This window comes from Nelumbo nucifera, chromosome 2, assembly GCF_055504915.1.
Source record: "Nelumbo nucifera cultivar China Antique chromosome 2, China Antique-T2T, whole genome shotgun sequence".
NCBI classification, from domain to species: domain Eukaryota; kingdom Viridiplantae; phylum Streptophyta; class Magnoliopsida; order Proteales; family Nelumbonaceae; genus Nelumbo; species Nelumbo nucifera.
In genome coordinates this window covers 95,292,030-95,319,758 of record NC_142650.1, presented here as the reverse complement: position 1 = coordinate 95,319,758, position 27,729 = coordinate 95,292,030, and the positions used below count along the sequence as shown (strand labels likewise).

General features: G+C 42.3%; 2 pseudogenes; both read right to left on the bottom strand.

The window, feature by feature from the left end:
- Window positions 1–342: 342 nt before the first annotated feature.
- LOC104590911 (wall-associated receptor kinase 2 pseudogene) lies at window positions 343–8,698 on the bottom strand (annotated as a pseudogene).
- Window positions 8,699–14,418: 5,720 nt separating this feature from the next.
- On the bottom strand, window positions 14,419–21,735 carry LOC148802566 (auxin response factor 19 pseudogene; annotated as a pseudogene).
- Window positions 21,736–27,729: the final 5,994 nt, after the last annotated feature.

Sequence of the window (27,729 nt, the reverse complement as noted above, 5' to 3'; positions counted from 1 at the left end):
TTATATAGGAAATGGGTTGCTCTCACGTGAGAATCTTCTCGTACGAGTATATTCCATTTCCCACACGGAGAGAGAACCCCTGGTATATATATATATATATTCTAAGATGTGCAAGGATAAGATGTGTGCATATTAATAAAAGGTAGAACATGGCATCATAATAACTACAAATAAATTATTTTCCAGCATCCATATTTGGTGACAAAAGCGGGTAAATTTTTATTTCCTAATTGGAAGTTTTAGGTCTTTTTTCATGATTTTCTATCATTTTTTGTCATCCAAGTTGATATTTTCAGTCTACCCAGAAGTCCTTCACAGTGCATCCTATATCAATATCTTATTTTAAGATGATTGAGAGGATGGATTAACCAATAGTGGTTGTTCATCTAGTTGCAATATGGCACCACTCTCCAAACTTTTATGTCCAGCTGATATTAAACCTGTATCCCATAAACCTAATGGTTCTTCTATGATGAACTGCACCTCTTGAATGTTCTTTTGAACTTGAGAATATCTTCTATGTCTCTTCAATCCCTCAAGTTCTAATGCAACTTCTTTCATTGTTGTTCTTTCTTTGCCATTCAAACTCAAGCACCTTTTTGCAAGGTTGGCAACCTCTTGTAGCTCCTCTTTTCTATCCTCTTTTATGATATGAGCATCAAGAATCTCAAAAAGTCGATTCTCAGTTATCAAAGAAACAAAATATGTGATTAAGCTTCCCCCTTCTGTTGATCTAGTAGAAGATATTGGTTTCTTTCTTGTTAGGAGTTCCACAAGAACAACATCAAAACTATAAACATCACTTTTCTCTGTGAATTGGCTTGATGGGAAATACTCAGGATCCAAGTATCCAAAGGTCCCTTGCACCAATGTAGTTAAGTGGGTTTTATCAATTGCAATTGTCCTTGAAGTCCCAAAGTCTGATATTTTAGCTCTACGTTTATCATCCAAGAGAATGTTTGAAGATTTTATGTCTCTATGGTATATAGGCATGGAAACTGCTGAATGTAAGTAAGCAATTGTTCCTGCAACTTCTGTAGCAATTCTTAAGCGGTCATCCCATGACAATGGAAAATCCTCGTTTTCATTATGGATATTGTGGAAAAGTGTTCCACCAGAGATGAATTCATAAATTAATAGAGGAATTTCTGTTTCTAAACAGCATCCTAATAGTTGAACCACATTCCTATGATTGAGTTGGGAAAATATGACAACCTCATTAATGAATTGCTCAAGTTGACTTTCATCCACTATTTTGGATTTCTTAATTGCAACAATTCTTCCATCTGATAGCATGCCTTTATAGACCGTACGTTGTCCCCCTTGACCAAGAATTCAATTCGAATTATATTGATCAGTTGCCTTTGCTAACTCTTCTACAGTAAAAACTTTTATTTTATCGAAAGTACCTTCTTTTGATGAAATTTGTTGTTGTAATAACAAACCACCATTTCTTTTAAAGAAATTTCCTTTATGTACTTTAATTTGTCTTTTCTTCCAAAGTAGGTACAACATATAACCATCAAGAAGTAACACCATTCCTAAAACTGCACCTGCATAATGATAGAACTTTAATGAGAGTTAAAAATAAGTAATTTTCGAATGACCACAAAGAACTAGTCAAAGATACATATGTTTTAATTTTTTTTTTTTTAATTTTCCAAAGACCATAAAGGACTTTCCCTATAACTCTCACATCCTATATATCTTTCTTAATTTTAAACTCTGTGCCTGGTTGATTAAATTAGTTACGTTTTATATAAACAAAAAATAAGATTTTGAATGGCTAATGATAATTTTCAAAAATATTATTACAAGGTGGAAATATAACTGATATAGATTGTTCAATTGAATATATGTTTCCAATATAATGACCCCCTTTCCAATTAAGGCTGTCAATGTCTAAATCAAATCCATGTTTATTATCTCGGATGGATTTTAAATCATAATATTATTAAAACTATCCGTTTATATTTGTTCTTGTATTTAAATTTCTTATTTTTATTAGTATTTATTAAGTTTGATTTTTAAGTACAATTGAAATATTTTTAATTAACATCTTAAGAAAATCAAATTTCTTTTTTTTTTATTAACTATTGTAAGATAATAGTTATTGTTTTTAAGTTAAATTTAGTGGGTTCTAAATTAATAATTATTTATAATAATACTTTTATTTTGTTGTTTGATATTTTATTGTTTAACCAGCCTCAATTTATTAGGTTATTTGATTTATTAATTATTAATAGTTATTATATTTAGGTTAGTTTAGTGGAAGTTATCCTTTTTTTAGGGTATTACTTTTATTTTTTAGCCTCAACCTATTTAGACTAATATTTTAAATTAATATTTTATTATAGTATGTTGTGTCTCTCTCTCTCTTTTAAATGTCTCTCTATATCTCTTATATGTCTTTCTTAGATGTATAATCAGTTGCATTAAGATGAGATTTGTGATTCAATTTCAAATTACCCTATAGCTTGAGATGAGGCCTCTATATGTAATATGTACAATACCGTGTAGTTACAATGCAAGGGACAAGGGATGCATCTTAGGCAAGCCCAACTTAGCTTGAACTGGCACAACCCACATTTTTGCATGGATTGGGCTTCCATTTTCAGTCTTTAGGGTAATAAAATTATTAGTTTTAAGCTTAATTATTATTAATTTAAAATCCCATAGTCCATTAGAAATGTCACAATTTTCCTTCTTGGGGTGAAAGTTGTGTGTGTTGGGTCAAGTTGAGGGTCAACCCAAGCCCATCCTAAGTCTCAAATCTCAAATTCAGGCTTAGCCCAATTCAAGGTTAAGCCCAAGTTTACCAATGCACCCTAACCTAAGATTAACCTAACATCTCAATTTGGGCTTGCGGTAGGGTGTGTTTAGCTTTGTAGCCCAATTTCTAGGTAGAATAAATTAACAATAAATAGATATGTATATCATAAAATGTTGGGCAGGCTTAGGTTGAGTCAGGTGGAGCTTGGGCTAATCAATACCACAATCTAAACCCAACCTAAGTTTATGTTAGGCTTGATTATTTTGGCCCGAGCCAGCTTGATGTTTGAAAAATCAACCCCAACCCATGCAAAAGCTTAGATTGAGTCAAGTTTGGCTCAGATTGGGCCCATCCAAGTTGCATCCCTATCTCCTTTTGCCTAAAACTCTTTTAACAATGTATTACATGGGTCCCCACTAGTACATACATATATAGATATGTATTTTCATATATATTTATATATATATATATATATATATATATATTTACATCTGCAAACATATTTGCATAAGTACATATATGGATGTGTAATTTTAGAGTCGGTTCATTGACCAACCCAAACCCATCCAGGTCCAAGCCCAACCAAAGTGCATCAAATTACAATGCAGGTTGGGCTTGGGTTGGGAAGATCAGTCTTGACCTTGGCATCGATCCAAACTCGGGCCTTATGCCAACATCTTAGGTTTGGGCCTATGTTGAACATAAACCTGGCCCAAATCTAGGGTTCTCACTCTTAATTTTAAGGATAATTTACTACACATCCCCTATAGTTACATGGATTTATTAAAACCTGTCATATAGTTTTCATTTTACTAAAATACCCCCTATAATTGGGGTCAGGGTGTGGTGGGGATCCCTATCCCATTCCCACCTGGTACCCGGCAAATAAAACACAAGTCTTTTGTTTAGAATTTTAAACACCATGACCTAGTTTATTCATAATGCAGTTTCTAATGGTTCAAAAATATTGAGTGTGAATTCTGATTTATTTTTGCATTAAAACTTAGTTTGTGTCTGAATAAGATTCTTTTTTAACACTTGTGTGCTTCAGGAGTAAAAATTAGATTTGGAGTTAAGTGTTCTTATGAAAGTGGATTCCTTGAGATCAGAACAAAATCTAATCTTTAAGAAAAAAAAGGCATGAAAACATTTTTAGCTACTTGATGCTTGAAGAGTTGATTCCGTGCCTTGAATCCATCACTGGAGGGCGGATATGTTTCTTCGGCTGAGAGGGAGGGTAACACGTTGGGGCCAGCACCGAATTCGGTGGCTAGCGGCTCCAGTTTTTGGAGGAGGCAGGGGGATCAGGTTCGGTTATTTCTGAGGCAGCCGAATCTCCAAATCTGATTCATCAACTGGAGAATACGGTTCAAGCAGTGAAGAGATCCGCTCTAGGGGTTAGGGGTGAGGCCTGATTCTGAAGATACGTTGAGGGCATTAGTTTCGAATGCCTCAATTTGGAACCAATTAGGCGGTAGACCTGTTCATGGGCCGGGTAGTCCGATGGCCCGGCCCGCATCTCAGTTAGGCTTGGTCATGTAATTAGGCCCGTGGGCCTAACCTCGGGCCTAACACAGTAAGCCCGACTGTATTTTGGGCCGGGCTCGGGATTTGTCAAAAAAGCCCGGCTCGAATCTGGCCCGGCCCGAGTCAATATTATATATTTTATAAAATACATAATATGTATTTTATATATTATATAAAATATATAAATAAAATAATATTTATTAAAATATATATATATATATATTTATAATTTAATATATACATTTTTTTTCTTTTATAATTTCTCTCTCTCTCTATTCAGCCCGGGCTTTGTGCTTTTTATGAGGGTCGGGCTCGGGCCCAAGTTGTAGACCCGATGGTCGAGCAGGACTCGGACTCGGGCCTTAAAAAAATTTGTTAATACAGAGTAAAAGCCCGACCCATAAACAGGTCTACTACGCGGCAATGGCTTGTAGGAAAGCTAGGGTGCACATTAACTTGATTAGAAACTTAGGCTATGTTTGGTTTGAAAGAAAGGATAGGGAAAGGAAGGAAATGGTAGGGAAATATATACAAAGTTTGTAAAAGTTTCCTTACCTTTCCTTTCCTTTCCCTACTTTTTCCTTCAAACCAAACGTAACTTTAAGAAAATCTAGGCTGAAAGTGAGGTTCGGTATGCTCTAGAGTTGGCAAAGGAGGTTGAGACCAATTCAAGTTTAGTCCTTTTGTTAGAGAAAGGAGAGGTCAAGATCTTAGTACAGGTGTCTCAAAGGAGGAGAGCAGAGGATGGAGAGGTAGATTCTGATTTACCGGTTAGACAAACAAGGGCTGAGGTGCGGGTGCCTGCATCTGAAATTAGTGCGAAGGATGTGAGGTCTGTAGAAAGCTTAGTGGATTGAGAAGACCAGGTGGCAAAGTCCTGCAGCTCATTCTTCTTGGGTGGTGAATCGCACGTAAGAGAGGCCTTAAAGAAGTTTTGAGATAGAAGCGACGAAAGAGAGGTAGAGGGAGAAGTTGGGAAGCGACGAGGAAGATGACTGAGTAATGTTTCTCTGAAGAGGCTGACAAATTTAGGTTCGAAGGTCTTGTTGGCAGCAGAAAATTAAGAAGATTGTTAGATTTTCAAGGCAAATTTAAGGGGGTGAAAGCGATAAGGTAAAGGGATGGGCGAGGTCGGGTGGTGAGTTAGTTCTCCCCACTAGGCTAGGGGTTCCAGTCCGAGATTCAGTGTGAGAGGTTTTGTATGGGCCAGATCAAATGAAAGTGTATTGCACATTGTGCTTACCTAATGTACAGGGATGGGCTAGATCAAATGAAAGTGTATTGCACAAAAGGAGTTCTATCGAGCTATTTTTTATTTTTTATCTATTTTTAATTTGATTAATGGCATTTCCGACCATAGTCATAGTTTATTTGTGCTGTTGTAAAAATAGGTAGAGACAAAAAGTGAGGGGGTTGATGGCTATTGTAAGGATTTTAGGGTCCATTTGTTTTACAGGAATAGGCGCCTTCCAATTCCTATCGTTTGTTTGACAGGGATTCTTATTCCCATTCTTAGGGGAATTGCCATTCCAAGCCCCTTTAGGGTATGGAATTCCCATTCCAGAGTCTGTCAACAGTAAATAATTCATGACAAAAATGCCCCAAACCTTATTATTAATAAAATAATAAAATAGTATTAAATTAATAATAAAATATTAATAAACTATTAACAAAAAATTAGTGAAATACTAACAAAATAATAGTATTATAATCAAATATTTATACAATATCATTAAAACAATAATAAAATAATAACGATTTATTAATAACATATAATAATAAATATTATTAAAGTAGTGCTAATAATAATAATATAATGATATATTAATGAAACATTTATAAATTAATAATAAACACCAAGATATTAATTATGAAATACTAATAAAATAATAACTATATATTCATAAAATATTAATAAAGTAATAATAAAATAATAAATAGATTAATACAAAATTGAAAATTTTTAATTGATTCAGATTCCAACTTCTAATGAACCAATCTATAATGATCAGAATTCGATTCCAATTCCTACATAAACCAAAGAGGCATCAGGAGTAGGCGGTTCAGATTCTGATTCCGAAAGGATTTTGATTCCGATTACTATTCTGGTCCAGTCCACAAACTAAACAGACCCTTATTCTACCATATAGAGTTGTTGACGGATCAGGTCTAATCTAGAACAGAGTGAACCAACCCAGAACCAGATCCTTATTCTACCATATATTGCCTTTGAAATTTAACCCTTTTAAACTTGATGTATAAAAAAATACAAAAAAGAAAAAAAAAAACATGAGACCTTTATATACTATTAATTACATAATTGGTTTGGAATAGCAAAAATGGTTCCAACCCAATTATAATTTGGAAACAAAATTCATAACTAAAACCAGTATATCTGGTTTGGTTCAGTTCAGTTCTATCAAATAGCCCGATCCATTGGCAGCCCCAAAATTTTCCATCTTGCATGTCTAGGGGTGCAAATTAGGCTGGATTAGGTCGGATTGAGTTCAACACTAACCCAACTCGAAGTTTTTGGGCTGAATTTAGGATGAAGTTGAGTTGGGTTAAAGATGGGCTTGGTTGGGCTGGTATCAGGTTGATTTGACTTTTCTACATCCTTTTGTCAAATGATCATTGTTCCTTAATTAAGGCTAGAGATTAATTCAATTTTAGCATTATTGTATGTAAAAAGGATATAATTTTCTTGGTTTTGAAAAATATTACCTTCAAACTTAAAATTATTGACATATACATATTGATAAAATTAATTTGTACACTTAGATACATGCAACATGCATATATACATACATTAATTACAACAAATTATAAACTTTACATTATTGAAGTAACTAATTAATTTGAATTAAAAATAGTTAAATTTATTCAAAATTAAGATCAATTAACATAAAATTAACAATAATAAATTTAATTGAGTTAACCGCAAATTGTTAAATTGGCAACTGGTGGATCTGACGATATTTTTCCGTGCAATGCACGTCCCCGATAGTATTTTAATTATTGACAACTGGTGGATCTGACGATTCCCAAGTTGAATAGAATACTTATTTAAGTGTAGATATTAAATTAAATATTACCTGAGGAGAATTGAATCACCCGAAGTTTAATCTGTGAAGGTGGAGGAGGGATGCAACCACGCCCATCTCTTCTTCCGTCACCCTCTTTACCAGATGGGCAAGAGCAATTATAACTCCCTGGCGTATTTGTGCAAATCCCAGATGGAGATGGTAAGCAGTCATTCTTAGTTGAATCCGCGCATTCATCTATGTCTGTGAAGTGTGAACAACAATTTATAAAATAAAAAAGATCGATCAAACCAAATCAGAAAGAATGATGGGAAAAGGAAGGTGTTGGCTGTAATATTAGGTACCTACCCTGGCAACCATCTTGGAGATAAGGGTTGCCTCGATAGCCTTTCAAACATTTGCAGAGATATCCCATGCCGTTGGGGGACTTGTAGCAGTTGCTGTTATTCCCACATGCATAACTAGTTGCGTTTTGTTGTCCATAAAAGAAAGTAGTGGTGGTGTTTCTCATTGTAACATTATCACAGGATCCGTTCTCTATTGACCAGTCGAATACGATCCGAACCCTTCCTTTGTTTCTCTTATAAAAATCAAAGCCCGAGAGATCCGCCACAGAGAAGTTGTACCACTGCTTATCAGCGATGAAAGAGTATTTGCATGTATTGAAATCCCAAGTGTCCCACGAATCGTTTCGTCTGAGATCCAAATTCATAGAAAGGAATTTTACTCCCTTGGGGATGGGGGTGTGGCAATAACCCATGCCGGTGAAATTCCCACTCAGCGTTTCCGCTTTGTCGTCGCAACCAACCATACAGCCGTATTGGAGGGCTCCATACCATCCGGTAGTTTCATCATTCATATGCATGAAGTAGGCTTTAGCGTCGCATCCGGCAGCGACGAACATGTTGCCGGTGTCGGAAAAGGTATAGGGCGTATCCGTCAAATCACGGTTGAAATCTGTGGCATTGACGGAGCTAACAGAGGAATCGTTGTGGCAAATGTAGTTCATGACAAGGTAGGCGTGCACTTGACCTTCTAATGATATTTCTGCAACTTCAATGTAATCAGAATATATTGAGGCATGTCTTCCGGACCTGGGTTGAACATGATACAATGTGGGAGGAGTGGAAGTTTCGTTGCAGAATAATTGGAAGCCTGGTCTGTAACACCTTGGATCGTCTTCGATGGGGAACGGTCCTCCGAGGCCGAACGGGTAGGGAACGGTGATGTTTCCACATTTGTCTCGGCAGCCTGGCTTTGCCAGCTGCATTGACATAGCCGACGGTGGTGTCGTAGTTGCTGGATACGAAGAACAGAACAGCAGAAGGAGCAGTACGACCAGAGGAGGAACCATTGGTCTGTTTAAGTCAGTACATAATTTGTTTGGTGATGGCGGCCGGGGATATCGACTTACTCCTCCAACTCTCATTTCTCACTAATATTTGTAACTCCCTTGCTCAATCCCTTGGCACACGAAATAGTATGGGTGGCGTTGGTTTTCATATAAAAGGTAGATCGCAAGGTTCGAGGCCTTTGGCGAGTGAGCTGTGTGGGTCTGTCAAGCTTAGGTATAAGTTTAGTGGAACAAAAACGTCTAATTTATTAGGAGACGTGGTTTTGTTCACTGAAACAAAAACGATATACATTGGGGGACTAAATAATTATTAGAAAACCCAAAACTCTCAAACCAGCTTTTGCAATTCAAGTTGCACCTCCAGTGAGATTGATCCATTTTTTGTGCTCTGCTCTTTGTACAAAATCTCAGAAGGTAGTTTTAGTAGGTTTCCCCTTCCAAGGTCATAATTAACTTAATGCCCATTAAAACTAAATGATGGGAAATACAAACATTACATTACAAAATATACAATTTCTAACTCCAAACATAAAAAATTGTAGCATAAACTGATTTTATTTTTTAATATTAATTTTACTTTCATTATTTTAAAAGTAAATTTATTAATAATATCAATTTTTAGTACTATTTTATTATTTACAAATATAATAAGTTTTCTATTTTTAACTGTTTTATTAGTTAAAATGAAAATTATCAATTAAGTTTTATTCATTTTACTCACTTGATTAAAATTTCACTATTTTTTATTAATTTTGGTTAATATTTATAATTTTTAAATGAAATTTAAATGGATTCGAATGGATTTAAAGAGTATATCTAATGAGTACTACCTTACTTTTATGTGATAGTACTTGTGATATCCAACGTACTAGATAATTCAGCTTTAAAATTCTCAATTAGAAAGTCCCATTACTTGCTATGAGAGCCATTTTTTAGCATGCTTTCACCGAAGTAGAGGTGCCAATTGGACTGGATTTTGTCTAATCCGATCCAGTCCAATGTGAGTCCATTATAAATGGACCACGTTCAATCCAGTCCAATGAATAGTTTGGATCATTTTGGACCAGTCCAATTTAAGGCCTGGATCATCCAATCTGTTCAAATTTGTTTTTAATTTAGATTGGTTTAAACCCAAATATGGTCCATTGGCACCTACATTCTTATCTTATATCAATGGACCAGATATTGGCTTAATCCAACCCAATCCAATATAAATTTATTACGAATAGACAAGATCCAATCCAATCTAATAAATATTATGGACCAGATTAGTCCAATCCAATATGTCTTGTTGGTCCGTCCAATCTGTCCAAATTGATTTTAGACTGGACGGAGTCCAATCCAAATCAGTCCATTGGCACCCCTACACCCAAATATATTTCATTTGGGGGCACTTCCTTCACACCAAAACCTGCAACGAACTCTTTTTATTCCTTCAGTGTAAATTGTTGTTGAAATAGATGCTAAAATTGGCATCATCAACCAAGTCTGGATCTGCTGACCACAGCATATTGCTGGCCACGCGCATCCAGCTGTACATCGGGAACACCGGTTCTGTAAAGTACAACCAATGTTCCCGATGTGCGGCATCATGCGCGTGGCCCGCAATTTGTCACGGTGAGTAGATCCGAACTCTATTTTGTTTAACCTGCTATACCAACCAATTACAACTCATCAAATTGAGTGCTAACCCCTAAATTACGGTGCAATTTTCAAATAAGAGGAAATCATCGACAAATAGATGCTTTGTTTGGGTGCAGTGCAATTTTATTTGCACTAGAAAAAAAATGCATGGGAGTGCAAATGAAACAAATGCAAATGCTCATTTAATTTTCTTTTGGGTTTTACTTTGTTCTATTTTAAACAAGTTAAGCTAAAATTTGAAACAAAAATAGGTCAATATTTACACTCAAATCATTTGCATTGCCATAGTTTTGCATCAGTACAAATTTATTTGCATTGCAACCAAACACAGCCTAAATGATTCATAGGCTCCATTTATCTTGCAACCCTTGCTCCTTTTAACCCACTATTGTGGATAGGGGTGGTCAAGAGCCGAGCTCTTCATGATCTATTCGAGCTTGGATCGTGAAAAGTTCAGCTTGACTCGATTTCAACTGAGCTTCGAGCCGAGCTCGAGCCCAATAGAGCTCGGCTTGTGAGACTCGCGAGCCAAGCTCAAATATATATAATAAAAGGGAAAATTCCCAATATGTACCCCGTACTTTAGGTCGAGTGCCATTTTAGTACACGAACTTTAAAACATGACAATCTAGTACCCGAACTTTCATTTTATAACAATCTAGTACCTACAGTTAATGGACCGTCAGTTATGTATATGTATCACATGACCTCATGTGCGACTTAAAACTTTCAAAAATGTCAAAATTACCCTTAGACACTATTCGTCATCTTCTTTCTCAAAAAAATGAAACAGAGCCCAAGATCTCTGTACTAAGTTGAGGGACGACTCGGATGTACTACCAGTACCACCCTTCATCCAACTATGACGACGGAAACAACCACCACCAGCTCCCCAGTCACCCTCACAATGGTACCGCCAATGGCAGCAGCGAGAAGCGAGTGGGTCGCTAACTGTTGGCAGTATCACAGACTCCCAGTCTTAAACCAAGAAAAGAGAAGAAACAAAAAGAGGATGACGAAGACATCATCCTGTTGAAGAGTGAGATGGAAATAGATACAATGACATCGTTGACGTCCCTAAAGACTCCAGGTAGCTCAACATCAACGTCTGATAAGGAAGCAGCTAGTGATGGCACCAAAGACCTCCTCCTCCTCCCAATGCATCAGATGACAAATACAAGTTTGGACATCTCCTTATACACCATCCTCTTACGAGCCTTGATGTAAGACACGATATTGGAATCATCGCTCCTTCAGTTAAAGAAACGATACGAAGAAGATGGTCTTAAAAGAATGGGTCGAATTTCATTAATTTGAGAGTATGTACAAAGCTGAATATATACAACAGCAATAGAGAATAATTTAGAAATAATTACATGTATAGAAATAGAAAAATAAGGAAGGAGCTTCAATGGGAAACTTCCTAGGAGGAGAGTTTCCTTTATGCCTTGATTGATCTTTCTTTGCTAAAAATCCTTTGCATAGTAGGTGGTCCATCTTTAGCAGGAAGACTAGAGCCTTCTTTGGTAGGAAACCTAGAGCTCTCTTTGGTAAGAGATCTAGAGCTCTCTTTAGTAGGAAGGCTAGAGTTGTTTTTGGTAAGAAGAGGAGGGCTAGGGTTAGCTGATTCCTCAATACGCCCCCTCAAGCGAAAGTGACCTGGAAGCACACAAAGCTTGGACCGAAACCACTCGAACCGGTGAGAGGAGAGTGGCTTAGTGAAAATAATAGCAACCTGGTCCTAAGTGGGAAGAAACTGCACCACCAAAGACTTCTTAATAATAAGATCTTAAAGAAAATGAAAATCGACCTCAATGTGTTTAGTGCGAGCACAAAAAATGGGATGAACTGCAAGGTATGTGGCTCCAATATTACCATAGTATAACACTGGTGGCAGCTGGATCTTGACCCCAAAATCAGAAAGTAGAGAGTTTAGCCACAAGAGTTCTATGGGGGCATTAGCTAGGGAACGAAATTCAGCCTTTGTGTTTAAGCGACCAATAGTAGGTTGTTTCTTAGCACTCCAAGAGATCAAGTGAGAGCCAAGAAAAATGCCATATCCTCTAAGTAGATCATCTGTCATCTGGGCATCCGGCCTAATCAGCATCGGAGTATGCAGACAAGTTATTGGATGTGTGTGCTAAGAAAAATAATCCATTGTCAATGGTGCCTTTCAAATACTGTAGAGTACGCTTAACTGCACCCCAATGCTCTTCAGTAGGAGCATGTAAGAATTGGAAAACTTTATTTACTATAAAAGCAACATCTATCCTAGTAAGAGTAACATATTGAAGAGCACCTACAATGCTCTGGTACTAACTGGGATTAGGTAAGTGTTCGCCATTAAACCGTGAGAGGCGCAAAGGTGTAGCCATGGGGCTAGAGACCGGTTTGGCCACAACAAGGTTAGTCTTTAGCAAGAGATCTAATATGTACTTACGCTGATAGAGAAATAACCCTGTGGCGTCACGGTGAGATTCAACACCAAGATAATAATGCAATGACTCCAAATCCTTTAGTGCAAATGTCTGAGATTAACTGCTAATAAGTTGAGAAACATGAGCAGAAGAAGAGCCAGTAATAATAATATCATTAACGTAAACAAGAATGTAAATGATAATCTGCTCTTGGTTGTAGATGAACAGAGAGGGGTCACATTGTGAACCACAAAAAGCAAGGTTAAATAAGTAGCTTCTTAGATGAGAGAACCAAGCCCGAGGAGCTTGTTTGAGTCCACAGAGGGCATTGTGAAGCTTGCAAACATGATGAGGATAATTGCTATCCTCAAAACCCTTCGATTGACACATATAAATAGTTTTGGTGATAAACCCATTAAGGAAAGTGATGAAGTGAAATTTGGCCCGACCTCGTAACAGGGAGACACGTGGACGTGACTCGGCATAAGTGACAACTCAACATGATCAAATCGATACATGGACGTGACTCGACATAAGTGACAGCTCAGCATGATCAGTTCACTACAAAGCAACCTCGGGTACCCTGTTACCCCAAACTAGAGTTACTTTGAGCTAAGATCACTCGAATCTAAGATCACCTCAGTACCAGTTCGCGACTAGGATAGTGGTACCAAGTCCGCTACAGATCGAGCTCGGACAGCTGGGCCCACCTCGAAAAGAGTTCACCTCGGGGCAAGCCTACCTCGGTGCAAGATCATCTCGGTACTAAGGCACTTCGACATTTAGAACAGGTCGGGTCTGAAGAACACGAGCTCAGGCAGCTCGCCACCAAGCAAACCCGACACTTCACAAGCAGCTCGCTACCTAGTCAAGTCGACCTCAGCATGACAACCCCGAGGATCTCACCACCGTACCCCGTATTTTACGGGATTATGACTTGTAAAGGCTATATTAGCTCACCTACTCCCCGAGTCAGGCGGAAGTGGGCAACCTTATCGGTTGGTGGCGTTGTCCCCACCTAACACGAAAATGGATCCCATCACAGCAAGGATCTAGGAACCACTCCACCAAACTCGCGAGGACTCGGTATATAAAGACCTCACCCCCCAGGGGTGAAGGTATGCATAATCTTTGCTCTCTAGCTCTCTAATTCTCTGATATCATCTTCAAGCTCTCTACTAAGTGCTAACTTAGCCATCGGAGTGACCTTGCTCGGTAAGCCACCCCGGGTTCTCTGATTCGTCTCTTGTAGGTTCCTCAGTTCCCGTCGTTGCTGGTAGCCAGATCGTCTCCAACAGGGAGTGTCCGAATTGCACTACATCATTTGGTGCCGTCTGTGGGAAATTGTTACTAAAAGCCCTTGTTTCCATTTCCAAAATCTTAAGCTCATAATCAAATCCATGGCTTCCTCCAGCAACGCCGAACAAAACAACGAAGCGAACGTCTCCCGGAGGAAACCTCAGTTCCCGTCTGTCTACATAGGTCAGTTCACCATACCGCTCTCCGCGGGTGGGATCCCAGCACTGACTATGCCTCAACCAACTATGCCCGTGAACGCCCCACTTCCCCTTGTAGTGGGTGCGACTTCCATTGAACCCTTTGGGGTTCCCCCTAGAGTCGGACAGAACCAACTAAATGACCTGGTACACTATGTGCGAGCTATTCAAGCCCAAATGCAATAGGTCCAACAGTTCCAGCATTACCAGCAGCAGGTTTTACACCACATCTACCAGCAACAGGTTCTGCACCACATCTACCAGCAGTAGTTCCCACCGCTGCAGCAGAACCAATAGTCAGCCCCTCCTCAATGTCCGATCACACCAAGCAAGCCTCACCATCAGAACATCCATCCTCCTCGCCGGGGAGAGACTTCCTAGGTCTTGTCTCACAGTAGGAGGGAAAGACAAGTTGCTCCTCCCACCTCGCAGCAAGTAAACAAGTCGGGAGATACTCGATCCACTAGAGCTAGTCCACCCCGTCCCTCGGAACCTGAAGGTTCACTTGCAAGGAACCGGTTCGAGGTCCTAGCTGCGGACTCCAGACATGGAATTTATGTCCATTGTAGCTAGCGTCAGCAGTCCGAATCACTTTCGGCCAAGACGCTACCTGACAGCATGGAGGTCAGCAGCACTACTGTGGAACCAGTCAAGCAGCAGTGCAGGTGACGTGCTAAGGCACCGCGAGCAGTAGATCCGAGCCAACTCGCAGGACCTAGCCGACCCAGGCAGCCCAAAGGCAAGGTGGAGATAAGCTCGGAAATCGCAAAAACCACTCCCCTCCTCTCTGTGCCCTCTCCTTTGTCCTCCGAGCTCCTACCCACTCCGATGCCGAAGGACTTCAGGGTCCCCCCTGGATAAGTATGATGGGTCTTTCGACCCAAATGATCATGTGGACTCTTTCCAGTCCCAGATGCACCTCGCTGGGGCTGATGAAGCTGTTAGACAGTTTTGTATGCCCTTAGCTTCAATCAGAATGATGTACTTTATAAGTTTATTGTAAATGAATAAAGATACATATTTGATTCATGTTCCCTTGGTATGTTTCTATGTAATACCCTTAAACTGGACACTTAATGAGACTCGTGTTAGTTTAGAATGTTCACAGCCAGTGGGTCGGTCTGGGGAGACCTATCCTGACAAGGCTGACACTGTAGTGCCACCAAGTCGGTTGAGGTGGCCTGTCTCAGCTGCCAGGGTGAGACCCTAGGCACATACAGTGTAGGATTAATTGAATCTTTGAACTGGACCAGATTTCCAGTATTGCCCTGGACCTTGGAGATTGATGGGCAAAACTGGAAAGTTACACCCGACCCCTAGACTCGATTATGATACTGCACTAGGTGTCGGATTGGGCTATCTTTGATGTACCAATCAGTGACATCCTTAGCGGGGGTCAAAACCTGGGTATGTTGGGACAGTCCGAGAATTCATCTGAGTGGGTGATCATAGTGACAGGATCAGCCCCTTTGTCGGACAAAGGTAATGATCGGGGATGCACTCTCATTGATGGAAACCAAGACTGCCGGCAGCCGATTTCAACCGTTGAGATTTGTTTTGCAAATTATATTTTATAAGATATAAAAGTATATATGGTTTCAAAAATGTTTGCAAGAAGGTTTTAATTCCCGGGATCCATATGAGTGGAGAGTGCAACACTGTTCCTTGCAGCCGAGGGAGAGGTCCTCTCTTGTCGGGTAGTGTATGATCATTATGGGCTGAGAGGTTAAGTGTAAGACCATTGAGGATAATACTTGATGGGCTAATCTTGCATCTGCCCACAGTCCCTGGGTGTTACAAGGTGGCTTGGCCCAGGGACCTCTTAGGGTAAGTGTTGGGCCCGTAGAGCCCATTTGATGGGTTTTAGGGGGTGCACTGTCTTTAACAGTGTATTCGGCCAGGCCTTGTAACAAAGGCTGGGCCGAACCCATGTGGCTGATGTGTAGATCAATGCTTGGGTCCCACGCCGTACAAGGAAGCCCAACTGGGCAGCAGTTAAGAGGGTTAAGTGAGCACATAAGCTTAATGGGCCTGAAGCCCATTTCGAACTGGGCTGTTTATTTAGTTAATAAAGGGGCAAAATCTAAAGTGGATCAGCTAATAGGATTGGGCTTAGACCCTATCCACTTAGAGAGTCCAAGATCTAAATAAGATTTAGATCTGGAAACCTCCTAATCAGATTAGGAGATGGCTAATCTGATCTCCAGATAAGATAAGGATTATCCCTTATCACTTAAAGGGACTTCTAACCCATATGTGATTTGGATTAGCAACTCCTAATCTGATTAGGAGCTGATCCCTTTAAGATTATAAAAGAAGAAGGGGGCGGCAGCCTAAAAGACACACAACACACAGATCATCAGGTTTTCTTTAGTGCTGAAATCAAGAAGAGAGAATTCTGCTCCCTGCAAATACTCACTTGCCGCCTCCTTGTTCTTGCTGCCCTGTTTGCCAGTTCGATCTCCACTTGTGGGAGAAGTCAAGATTGGATCTTGACATCAGTCCTTTGAGAAAGGATTGAAAGGAAGCAGTGCTCACGTACCATCTTGCTGATTCTTGCGAATGACAGAGTTCTTGGAGAAGAACACTGCTGATTCTGCTCCACCTGCACTGCGCCATCTTCAGTGGGAGCAGTCTTTGGATCCTTCCTTGGGCGTGAACACCTTCGTTGGGAGATATTACTTCTCCGTATCAGGTATAATCCTTCCCAATCCTTTTTGGTTCAGATCTGGTTCAGTTTATGGTTCAAGATTGATCCTTGAAAATATGATTTTCTAAATAGGGAATACGATTCCCAGTTGAAGGGAGAGAAAAATTTTTGAAATTCGCCCCTTATTCCGCAATCTTTGGGCGTCCATAGGATGGATCTCTCATCCCTTCAGAAGCTTGCATGTGTGTTGCCTTCTCCACGACCTTCAAAGGGGTAGCTTGCATGTGGTACAGAAACCTCGCACCCGGGACAATTAAAAGTTGGGTGCAGCTCATGCAGTTGTTCACCTCGTACTTCATCACTAGCAAGAAGTGCCTGATGTCACAAGAAAGCCTCCTCAGCATAGTCCAAAGGGAAGGAGAGTCGATTTGAAGCTACATCAAATGCCTCAACGACACCTGTTTGCTGATCCCGGACTTAGATCCTGTCGTAAGACTCGCGACAACAAAGAAGGGTATTACCTATAGGGAGTTCAAGTGGCATGTGGTGGCAAACAAGCCTAAAGACATCACCAAATTCCTCAAGTTCGCTGATCAGTTCATCGGGACCGAAGAGGAGATGAATAAAAAAACTGAAGCCCCGGCAGAGAAAAGAAAGAGAGAAGACAACAGCTCAAACAATGGTAGCGGAAAAAGGAGGAAAAGCAAGTCCCCAACCAGGGGAGGGAACAGGTCAGATTTTCACTCCCGAACTCCCCTGGTTGAAAGAACGAACTTCACACCCCTCAACACGAAGCGGGGAGAAATCCTCTTGGCAATTAAAGACGCCCCTTTTGTAAAGTGGCCACTTCGGTTGAAGGGAAACCCCGCCACAAGAAATAAAGATGTGTATTGTCACTTCTATAGAGACCATGGTCACAACACCAAAAGTTGTAAAGCCCTCCACAACGAGATAGAAGAGCTCATCTGTCGCAATAAGAACCAGATAGATCGATAGGGGGAGTAAAGGAGAGATTCTCCCAAGTCCAGCAGCCAGCATAATGAGCAATCGCAAAGGCAGTTGCCCGAGGAGAGACCGATCCGCGGGATGATCAACATGATTATTGGCAGATCCATAGTCGCGGGCTGCACCTCGGCAGTAGGGAAGTCCTCATTTCGCGAACTGGAACACGAAGAGCAGAATCCACCAAAGCAACCTAGGCCCGAAGACCCGATATTCTTCACAGAAGATGATGCATGTGGGGTCCAGTACCTCTATGGCGATGCACTGGTTATAAAAATGAGGGTCAACGACTTCGAGGTGAAGTGTATCTTAGTTGACTCCGGCAGTTCAGCGGACATCCTGTTCAAAGATGCGTCCGACAAGCTCCAGCTCCAGGAAGGCGACCTCAAGCCAACAAGCACTCCACTAGTAGGCTTTAGCGGAGAAGAAGTCAAGCCCCTAGGGCGAATCTTAGTACCTGTGGAGGTCGGCACCTGGCCTAGTATCGCGAGGTTCAAGCACACCTTCTTGGTGGTCGTGACTCCCTCCCCGTACAATGCCATTATAGGTCGGCCTATCACCCACGTGCTTCGCGTAGTGGTATCCACCTACTACTTGGCTATGAAGTTCCCCATGGACTTCGGAGTTGGGGTAGTGCGAGGTGACCAGCTTGAGTCCCGCAAGTGCTATGTCGCCGCCCTCAAAGGAAATGCCAAACTGGTTGACGATGTCGAGCTAGAGCGACCTGTGGAGTATTTCGAGGAGTGAGCTACACCAATCAAAGAGACGGTCCATATCCCGACCTCAAAAGATCTAGCCAGGACCCTCCAAATCGGGGCATCGATCGAGGAGCCTCTCCGTTCCCAGCTGTCAGGCCAGTTAGACAGAAGAAACGCAACCTCGCCCTAGAGCGTTGGAGGATAGTCGATGAGGAGGTCGGGAAACTCCTCGCAGCCGATTTCATCAGGGAGGTCCATTACCCGAGTTGGGTAGCTAACCCCGTTCTGGTAAAAAATGCCAACGGTAAATGGCGCATGTGCGTCGATTATACCGACCTGAATCGAGCTTGCCCAAAGGACTGTTTCCCACTCCCTAAGATTGACCATCTAGTGGACGCGACCTCATGGCATGAGTTGTTGAGTTTTCTAGACGCATACTCAGGTTATAACCAGATCAAGATGGACCCCGCTGACAAGGAAAAAACAACATTCATAACCGAACTAGGATTGTATTGTTACAAGGTCATGCCCTTCAGGCTAAAAAATGCTGGGGCAACCTTCCAAATACTTGTCAACAGACTGTTTGTTATGGGCCCGGGAAGAGGATCTCGTCACGGGTCGGTCCACGGGGAAAACCTCCTGTTTTCCTTTGTTCCTCCCTGCTCTTGATAAACCTATCTTGGTGCCTAGGTGGTGATTTGTCCAAGAGATCACCCTAACTCTCCTTAACTCTTTTCTTTACTGAATTTCTGGATACCTTTATTCAATATTAGTGGCTCCTTAAATAGGAGATTACAAGAGTCCTACACTTAAGGAGACTCCTTGCTGAATAGGGAGACCTCCAATCCTATCTTTTTAAGATAAGACTGATAAAATAAGATAAGTCTCTCTTAATCCTAATCTGATAAGATAAGATAATCTAATCTACTAACTTAATAAGAAAAGATAAGAATAACAAGATAGTCTAATCTAATCTGCTAAATGGATAAGACTGTTGCTGCCGAATTGGATAGGATGAGAACACCGAATCATTATTCTTGCTACTCCCAATACGCGTCCACATCATTACTCCCCTCTTGGACTACGAGCTTGTCCTCAAGCTCGAATTCAGGATATGTGGCCTGGAACTCTATCAATAGGATCCATGTGGCTTCGGCTGATGGTAAGCTACACCATTCCACCAAGACTTCAAGAACTCCTCGATTGAAATGAGAGCAGATGACAGCTTTAGGTTGGGGAATCAGTTTGCCATCTTTCAGGGGTGGTAGGGAGGGGACTTGGTCCGGAGGAACACCCGTAAATGGCTTCAGCAAGGAGATGTGGAAGACATCATGAATCCGGCTGGTCTCTGGCAGTTCCAGCTGGTAGGCCACACTGCCAATCCGTCGTAGAACCTTGAAGGGCCCATAGAACTTAGGGGACAGTTTCGGAGCAACTACACTGGGACTAGTAATAGCTGCTCGGAGAAGCTGTTGTTGCTGTTGCTGATCATGTTGTTGCCTCTGCTGCTGCAGTTGTTGCTGTTGTTGGTTGTTTGGCTGCTGTGGCTAAGGGTGTTGCTGCTGCTGTGGACCAATAAGAGTCTGCTGCTGCTTTTGAGGCCATGACAGGGGTTGTGGTTGTAACTAATGAACTTGTGAGTTATATTGATTTAGTTTTAGAATATTGAACTGGAAATTTGGTGCAGACAAGCTGTGGGCTTGAAAGTTTAGCATTTTAGAGGGGTTATAGGTGCTAAGATTATTATGGAGTGCAGAAGACGAAACCATGGATGGGAAAAATCCTGACTGAGCAACTGAAAACTGAGGATTCTGCTGCATATTCATCCACTGGATCAGACTCAAGCCAGGGAAGATTGGGCTCTGAGTATCCTTCATGCCAAAATCATCTGCAAGCCAAGGCATTGCCCTCTTGAAAACATTATCTACGTCAGATTCACTATCTGGCATCCCTGATTATCTAGGGAATTTTGACCTAAAAAATGGAGGTGGGCAAATGTAGAATGAGTTACAACAGGCTCAATATCCCAAATTGAAACTCGGTTTGGACATTCACCAACTGTTGATTCATCCCATCCAACCTGAAGGTTGCGCCATTGTGAATTTTTCCATCTCACAGGATCCAAATCACTGATACCTGTTATTGTCCCCATGTATCTGCGTACCCATGATTCCTCAGTCTCAAACATCATCCTAAATCTCATCCCAAGAGAAACTTGGGTGTACATTGCTTTATTATATTTTGATAACGGAATTACAAATTCTGAAGGACTGACCCTTGGGTTATAAAATATTGTAAATGGACTGTTATTTGTAGCAGCATGGGCGGCAACAGCAAGAATTCCAATATGCATGCTATCACTAGATATGACTGATGACGAAAGGGCTGGTTGCTGTCTGCTTTCACGCCTTGTTTCCAGGAGAAGCTGTGACTTTTCATCTCTTATAAAAAGAACAGAATCACCAGCAAGGAGTCTTTTTGTGCTAACAAACACACTCCAACCTATAGTCAGCAAGTGCCTTTTTGGTTGACCACGATAGATATGTCTAAATGTCCATGCAACATCATGCAAATCTCTCGCTACCAGTTCTTGGGCTGGGGGTTGCATTGAAAAATATAGAGGTGGGAAGATCTTCTCTGCTGCCCGGCGAGGTACAGAAAATCCACCATGAGTGCTCGTATCACTAGCTATAAGTGTTTTGCAAAAGAACTCAATGGGTTATTTGCTTTGCTTGAGCCCCATGTCCGATGCCAATAATGCTTCCTTGTCATATTTATTTACAGGTCGAAGAGCCATCTGCGCATAAACCTCATCAGTTTTAGGATCAGCCTTATCCCTGTCATCTGTTCGTTGATTCCGGAAATACTGCTCGCAGCAATATAGCCAGCCTAAGGGGTCTCCGTTGCCATTAAACGACGGGAATTCTAACCTGCTATACTTGGGGATGACTGCGGCTCTATGGCTAACGGACTGCTGTTCGCCGGAAGACTCTAGCAGATCTGGTCGGCGGCCGTTAGCGGCTGTCCCTCCTTCAGAGTTCCTTTCCCTGCTAGAAAGGAACATCTCCATCAGATGTCGCAACTCCCTCACTTCGTCTTTGATCTCACGTACTCCGGAGCTGGTCTCCATGAGTTGGTGCTCAAGGTCATGGACCCTGGATGATAGCTGCTCCAGATCTCCCATAACGGTTGGCTCTGATACCAATTTGTTATGGGCCCGGGAATAGGATCTCGTCACGAGTCGGTCCATGAGGAAAACCTCTTGTTTTCCCTTGTTCCTCCCTGCTCTTGATGAACCTATCTTGGTGCCTAGGTGGTGATTTGTCCAAGAGATCACCCTAACTCTCCTTAACTCTTTTCTTTACTGAATTTCTGGATACCTTTATTCAATAATAGTGGCTCCTTAAATAGGAGATTACAAGAGTCCTGCTCTTAGGGAGACTCCTTGCTGAATAGGAAGACCTCCAACTCTATCTTGATAAGATAAGACTGATAAAATAGGATAAGTCTCTCTTAATCCTAATCTAATAAGATAAGTCTCTCTTAATCCTAATCTAATAAGATAAGATAATCTAATCTACTAACTTAATAAGATAAGATAAGAATAACAAGATAGTCTAATCTAATCTGCTGAATGGATAAGACTGTTGCTGTCAAATTGGATAAGATGAGAACACCAAATCATTATTGTTGCTGCTCCCAATACGCGTCCACATCACTGTTTGAGCCATTGATCAACAATAAGGTTGAATGCTATGTAGATGACATGGTCGCCAAAACCTAATTTTCGAACTGTCTAATAAATGACTTGCAATGTGATTTTGAAATTCAACGCAAGTATAATATGAAAATGAACCCTAACAAGTGTGTATTCGGTGTCACCTCAGGTAAATTCCTGGGTTACATAGTTAATCGACGTGGCATCAAAGCAAACCCCGAAAAGATAAAGGCTATCCTGGATATGAAGCCACCTCGCAAGTTGAAAGAGGTTCAAAGGCTGAATGGCCATATGGCTTATCTAAGCTGCTTCATGTCCAAGTCAGCAGATCGCTGGCTGCCTTTTTTCAAGGCAATTAAGAAAAGTAAAGGCTTTGAATGGACTAAAGAATGTTAGCTCGCTTTCGATGAACTGAAGAAATATCTAGTTAGTATCCTGATTCTGACCTGACCCGAAGAGGGTTATGTTTTAAAGTTGTACCTCTCCACGGGCGATGAGGTGGCTAGCTCGGTACTAATAAAGGAAGTAGATTGGGTCCAACGACCTATCTACTATGTGAGTAAAGTTTTGTAAGACGCCGAAACCAGGTACTCAGAGATCGAGAAGTTGGCGTATGCACTGGTCACAGCAGCTCGAAAGCTTCGCCTGTACTTTCAAGCTCACATAGTCGTCGTTCTCACCAACAAACCTCTAAGGTAAGTCTTACTCAAGCCCGAGGTATCTGGCAGACTGACAAAGTGGGCCATCAAACTTAGCGAGTACGACCTCCGGTATGAGCCCCGGATGGCGATTAAGGCCCAAGCCTTGGCTAACTTCGTTGCAGAATGCACCTTCAGCACTGTAGTCCCCGAACTGATTGAGCTCAAGCACAGAGAGGAGGCTTCGACCAGTGCGGCACCGGCCCCGGTTAGAGCAAGGCCAACCTGGGACGAGGAGTCCTGGATCCTCCATGTAGATGGCTCATCCAATCAGCAAGCAAGCGGAGCCGGCGTTATTATGCACGGGCCAAGCGGGGTGAAGCTGGAGTACACACCATGGCTACTTATTTAGCCAAAGTCAGAGAAGTTCTACGTAGCTTCCAGTCATACTTCATTAGGAAGATTCCAAGATCCGAGAACGCTGAGGCCAATGCCCTGTCCTAGTTTGCCAGCATGAGCAACAATCCCATGAGGACCGTGTACATGGAGAACCTACCTCGGCCCAGCATTCTCGGGGGGTGGGGGGGGTAGAAGAGGTCGCTCCTATTACACAAACAAAGCTGAGCTGGATTGACCCACTCGTGAGCTACCTACTTCATGGAACCCGCCCTGCAGATCACAACGCGACTAGAAGGGTAGAGTGAAAGGCAGCCAAGTATGTCATGATAGATGGACGGCTGTACTGGAGATCCTACACGCTCCCCTACTTGCGCTGCTTGCGACCTTCAGAGGCTCAGCTCGTTCTCCATGACACTCATGAAGGCCTATGTGGCGGACACTTGGGGGGCAGGGCTCTCGCCCAGAAAGCGCTACGACAAGGATATTACTGGCCCACGATGAAGGCAGACGCACTTGAGCTTGTCAAGAAATGCGATGAATGCTAGAGGCATGCCAACATCCATCACTAACCTGTTGTCGACCTGAAGTACCTCACCAACCCATGACCCTTTGCATAGTGGGGAATCGACATTCTTGGACCATTCCTACCAGCGACAGGACAGAGGAAATTCCTGGTGGTAGCAGTGGATTACTTTACAAAGTGGGTAGAGGCGGAACCCCTAGCAACAATCATAGCTTGAAGTGTACAAAACTTCTTTTGGAAGAGCATAGTATGCCGCTTCGGACTGCCTCGAGTGCTCATCTCTGACAACGGTAAGCAGTTCAAAGATATCAAGTTTCAAAACTAGTGTACCGAGATGGGGATACAACAGAACTTCACTTTGGTAGCACACCCTCAAGCAAACAGGCAGATGAAAGTCACGAACAGAGCCATACTCTGCGGACTAAAAACTCGCTTAGCCCGAGCTAAGGGACTATAGGTAGACGAGCTGTCCAGCGTACTATGGGCTTACCGAACCACTATCAAGACCGCCACAGGTGAAACCCCCTTCAACCTCACCTATGGCACGGAAGCGGTAATCCTAGCCAAGATCGAGGTACCTACATTATGCCTGGAGACATACGACGATGAAGAAAACGATAACGAGCTCCGTACCAACCTCGACCTGGTGGAAGAAGTACGGGACCTCGCATATATCTGGACCGCAGCCTACCAGCAAAGAGTGGCTCGGTACTATAACGCCCGGGTTAGGAAGCGGCACTTCTGTGTTGGAGACCTGGTGCTTCGGAAAGTTATGGTGCCTGAGCCCGGTGTAGGTAAGCTTGGACTGAGAAGGTCCCTACCGAGTAGAGCGGGTACCTGGGGAAGGTACCCTTCGACATGGGCAAGCTAAGTCTCAGTCGCCTCTTTGGCATGGGCGAGCTAAGTCCCAGTCGTCTCTTCGGCATGGGTGAACTATGTCCCAGTCGCCTCTTCAGCATGGGCAAGCTAAGTCCTAGTCGCCTCTTCGGCATGGGCGAACTAAGTCCCAGTCGCCTCTTCGGCATGGGCAAGCCAAGTCCCAGTCGCCTCTTCGGCATGAGCGAACTAAGTCCCAGTCACCTCTTCAGCATGGGCGAGCTAAGTCTCAGTTGCCTCTTCGGCATGGGTGAACTAAGTCCTAGTCGCCTCTTCAGCAAGGGTGAACTAGTCCCAGTCGCCTCTTTGGCATAGGCAAGTTACTTTTAATGCCTAAGCCATAGACAACTCGGGTATAAACCCTATGATGTCTATACCACCTCGGCAACAATCACAGTTCTGGTTTGTCAGGGAACCAACATTTAAATAAGTAGCCCGTGCGCGAATAGACCGGGTACATACCCTATGATGTCGCTCACCGGAGTCACCCCTACTAATAGCCCTAGCAGACAGCTCAGGGTGACAACCACTTGGAAAAAATTCCACTTTGGTTACCCTTACTTGTTACCGAGCTCGATAGCTCAATAGTTCGGGGTAACCCATACAGCTCGGGGTGGAAACCACTTTGAAAAAATCCACTTCGGTTACCCTTACTCGTTACCAAGCTCGGTAGCTCAAAGTTCGTGGTAACCCATACATCCAATTATTTCAGTTAGAAAAATAAATTGCACAACATTTAGCAAAAAAGTGTATTTCATTGATGAAAGAAGCTCGTTACAACAAGGGGGGAGAAAAAAGAAAGAAATAGACATTGAGCGCGCAGGCTCGAAGTACAACTCGAAAGACTATTCCTCCTAGTGCCCATCACCCTTGCCCGAAGCCTCGGTAGAAGGACCAGCATTATCAGTTGTACCGGCGTCTTTGATGTCAAGCAACTCATCGACACTCTCAACTTTAGAGTCCAGGTCTCCTTGCGCTTCAAGGGCCATTTCCTCTGCAATCCGCGAGGTGGTGATGGCACTTAAGTCGAGCTATGGGAACTTGCGCTTGGTCAGCCACCTAATAAGCTTAAAGCCTTTGCGGTAGCCCTCTGACCCTGCCTCGATCAGCTCACCTTCCAACACCTCAGAGCTCTTGAACTCCTTGACGGCCTTGACTTTGGCCTCCTCCATGGCCTTGAGGAGGATCTCGGTCCGTTCCTTGACAAGGGCCCCGAGGTTCTCCACCTCGCACTGCAACTCCTCCTTCTCCGACATCAGCACCATAAGAAGCTCTTTCTAATCCCGTTCCCTACTCTCCAGCAGATGGATCTTGCTACGAGCCAAGTTCAGCTCAGTATGAGCCTCGTGAGATAAACTCTCAGCTGCTAGAGCTTGACTCTCGGCTGCTAGAGCTCGCTTCAAATTTTGCTCGGACTGATACGTCAGGGCGTGCACGGCAGACTTCACCTACCAAAAGAATACAAGTTAATACCAGCAAAATCACAAGTACAAAATTGAAGAAGTAAAACAAGACTTACCACCATGCAGTGCGTAGCCGCCCGAGCCCCGAGCTAAGCGGCCGATAGTTCAGCCCAGCTCTTGACCTCCTTTGCATACACTGTGTCCTTGCTTTTGAGGAGGCTGTTTTTTGGAGTCAGGATACTCCAACCTGCTTTCTCACTACTCGAAGAAGCTGCTGTAGTAGGGGCAGGCTCCAAAGATGCCTTAGGAGCATGAGGTGGGGTCCTCCACGATTCCTCCAAGTCGATTACCGGAGGCATTGCAGAGGGCTGCTCGGGCTGTTCGGGCTCGGGGACAATAGGCTGCGGAGACTCAGTGCGAGCTCTTTTCTAAACTCGCTTCTTCTTTCCCTTCATCCGCCCAAGGAGTTTGTCTGCACTGAGGTGCATGGGAGCTGCAACAAGAACACGACATTAGCAACATTACCAAGAATAAAGTGCCTAAAATGAAGTACTACTCTAAACCAAGGATGACCTACTAGGGCTCAAGCCATCCTGCACGAGCTTATCTTCGGCGATGTAGTCCACGAAGTTGAAGCCGAGTGATGCGAATAAAAGTTATCATATTTTTATCCCCAAATATTCAGTCTTTTATACTGAATTAGTGCTTATTTGGACTCATATTTCTTGTATTTCGGTTCAGGACATGAAAGAAGGCATCAGGAGAAAAGCAAGGCAAATCGGATGATTTTTCACAGTTTCAGCACCGTTCAGTAATCTGGGCCTAACTCTCGTATCCCAGATCCGATTGGGCGGATTCAAGACTCACTGGAAATATAAGAGAGAAAGTTACAACTTTCATGTTTTGGGCTTTCGCAGATTCGGCCTGCATCGAAGTAAAATCCGAGCCCGAAGTCGGGGAAAATTCGTAGGAAGGCCTTGCAGCTGAAGCCCAACTTGCAAAAAAGCCTTGCAGCAGCCCAATTCGCAGAGGCAGCCTAATACGAATGCAAGAACAAGAAACTGAGAAGAGTCCTATCAGATTTAAATTTATGATATAATCCTAGAAAGATAAAGAGATTGAGTTCACTAGATAAAGAGATAAGAATAGGATTAGATTAGGACTTTCTAATTTTGAAGATAATCTCCCAAGAAGAAGTTGGAGACCACCCCCTCCCCTTTAAGCTATATAAAGGGGGGGGGGGTGGCGGACCAACTTTAGGCATCAAGAAGTAGAGGAGCAATCAGTCAAGAAAGCAAGAAGACTGCAAGAAGAAGGTGGCGGCAAGGAGAAGAGGAGACCTCAGCTCTAAGGGCGACACCATGAGTTCTTTCTTTCCTCTTGTTTATTTTATTTCCTCTATATGAACTGATTTATTTGTAGCTAGGACTACAGAAAGCCTAATCATAACAATGAATACATTTTTATTCTAATTTATCCAAGATCATGATTTCCATATAGTCTATGAGTTATCTTGCTTAATGGTATTAGGAGTGACCATCTCTTAATTGATTAGGTTTATGTGAAT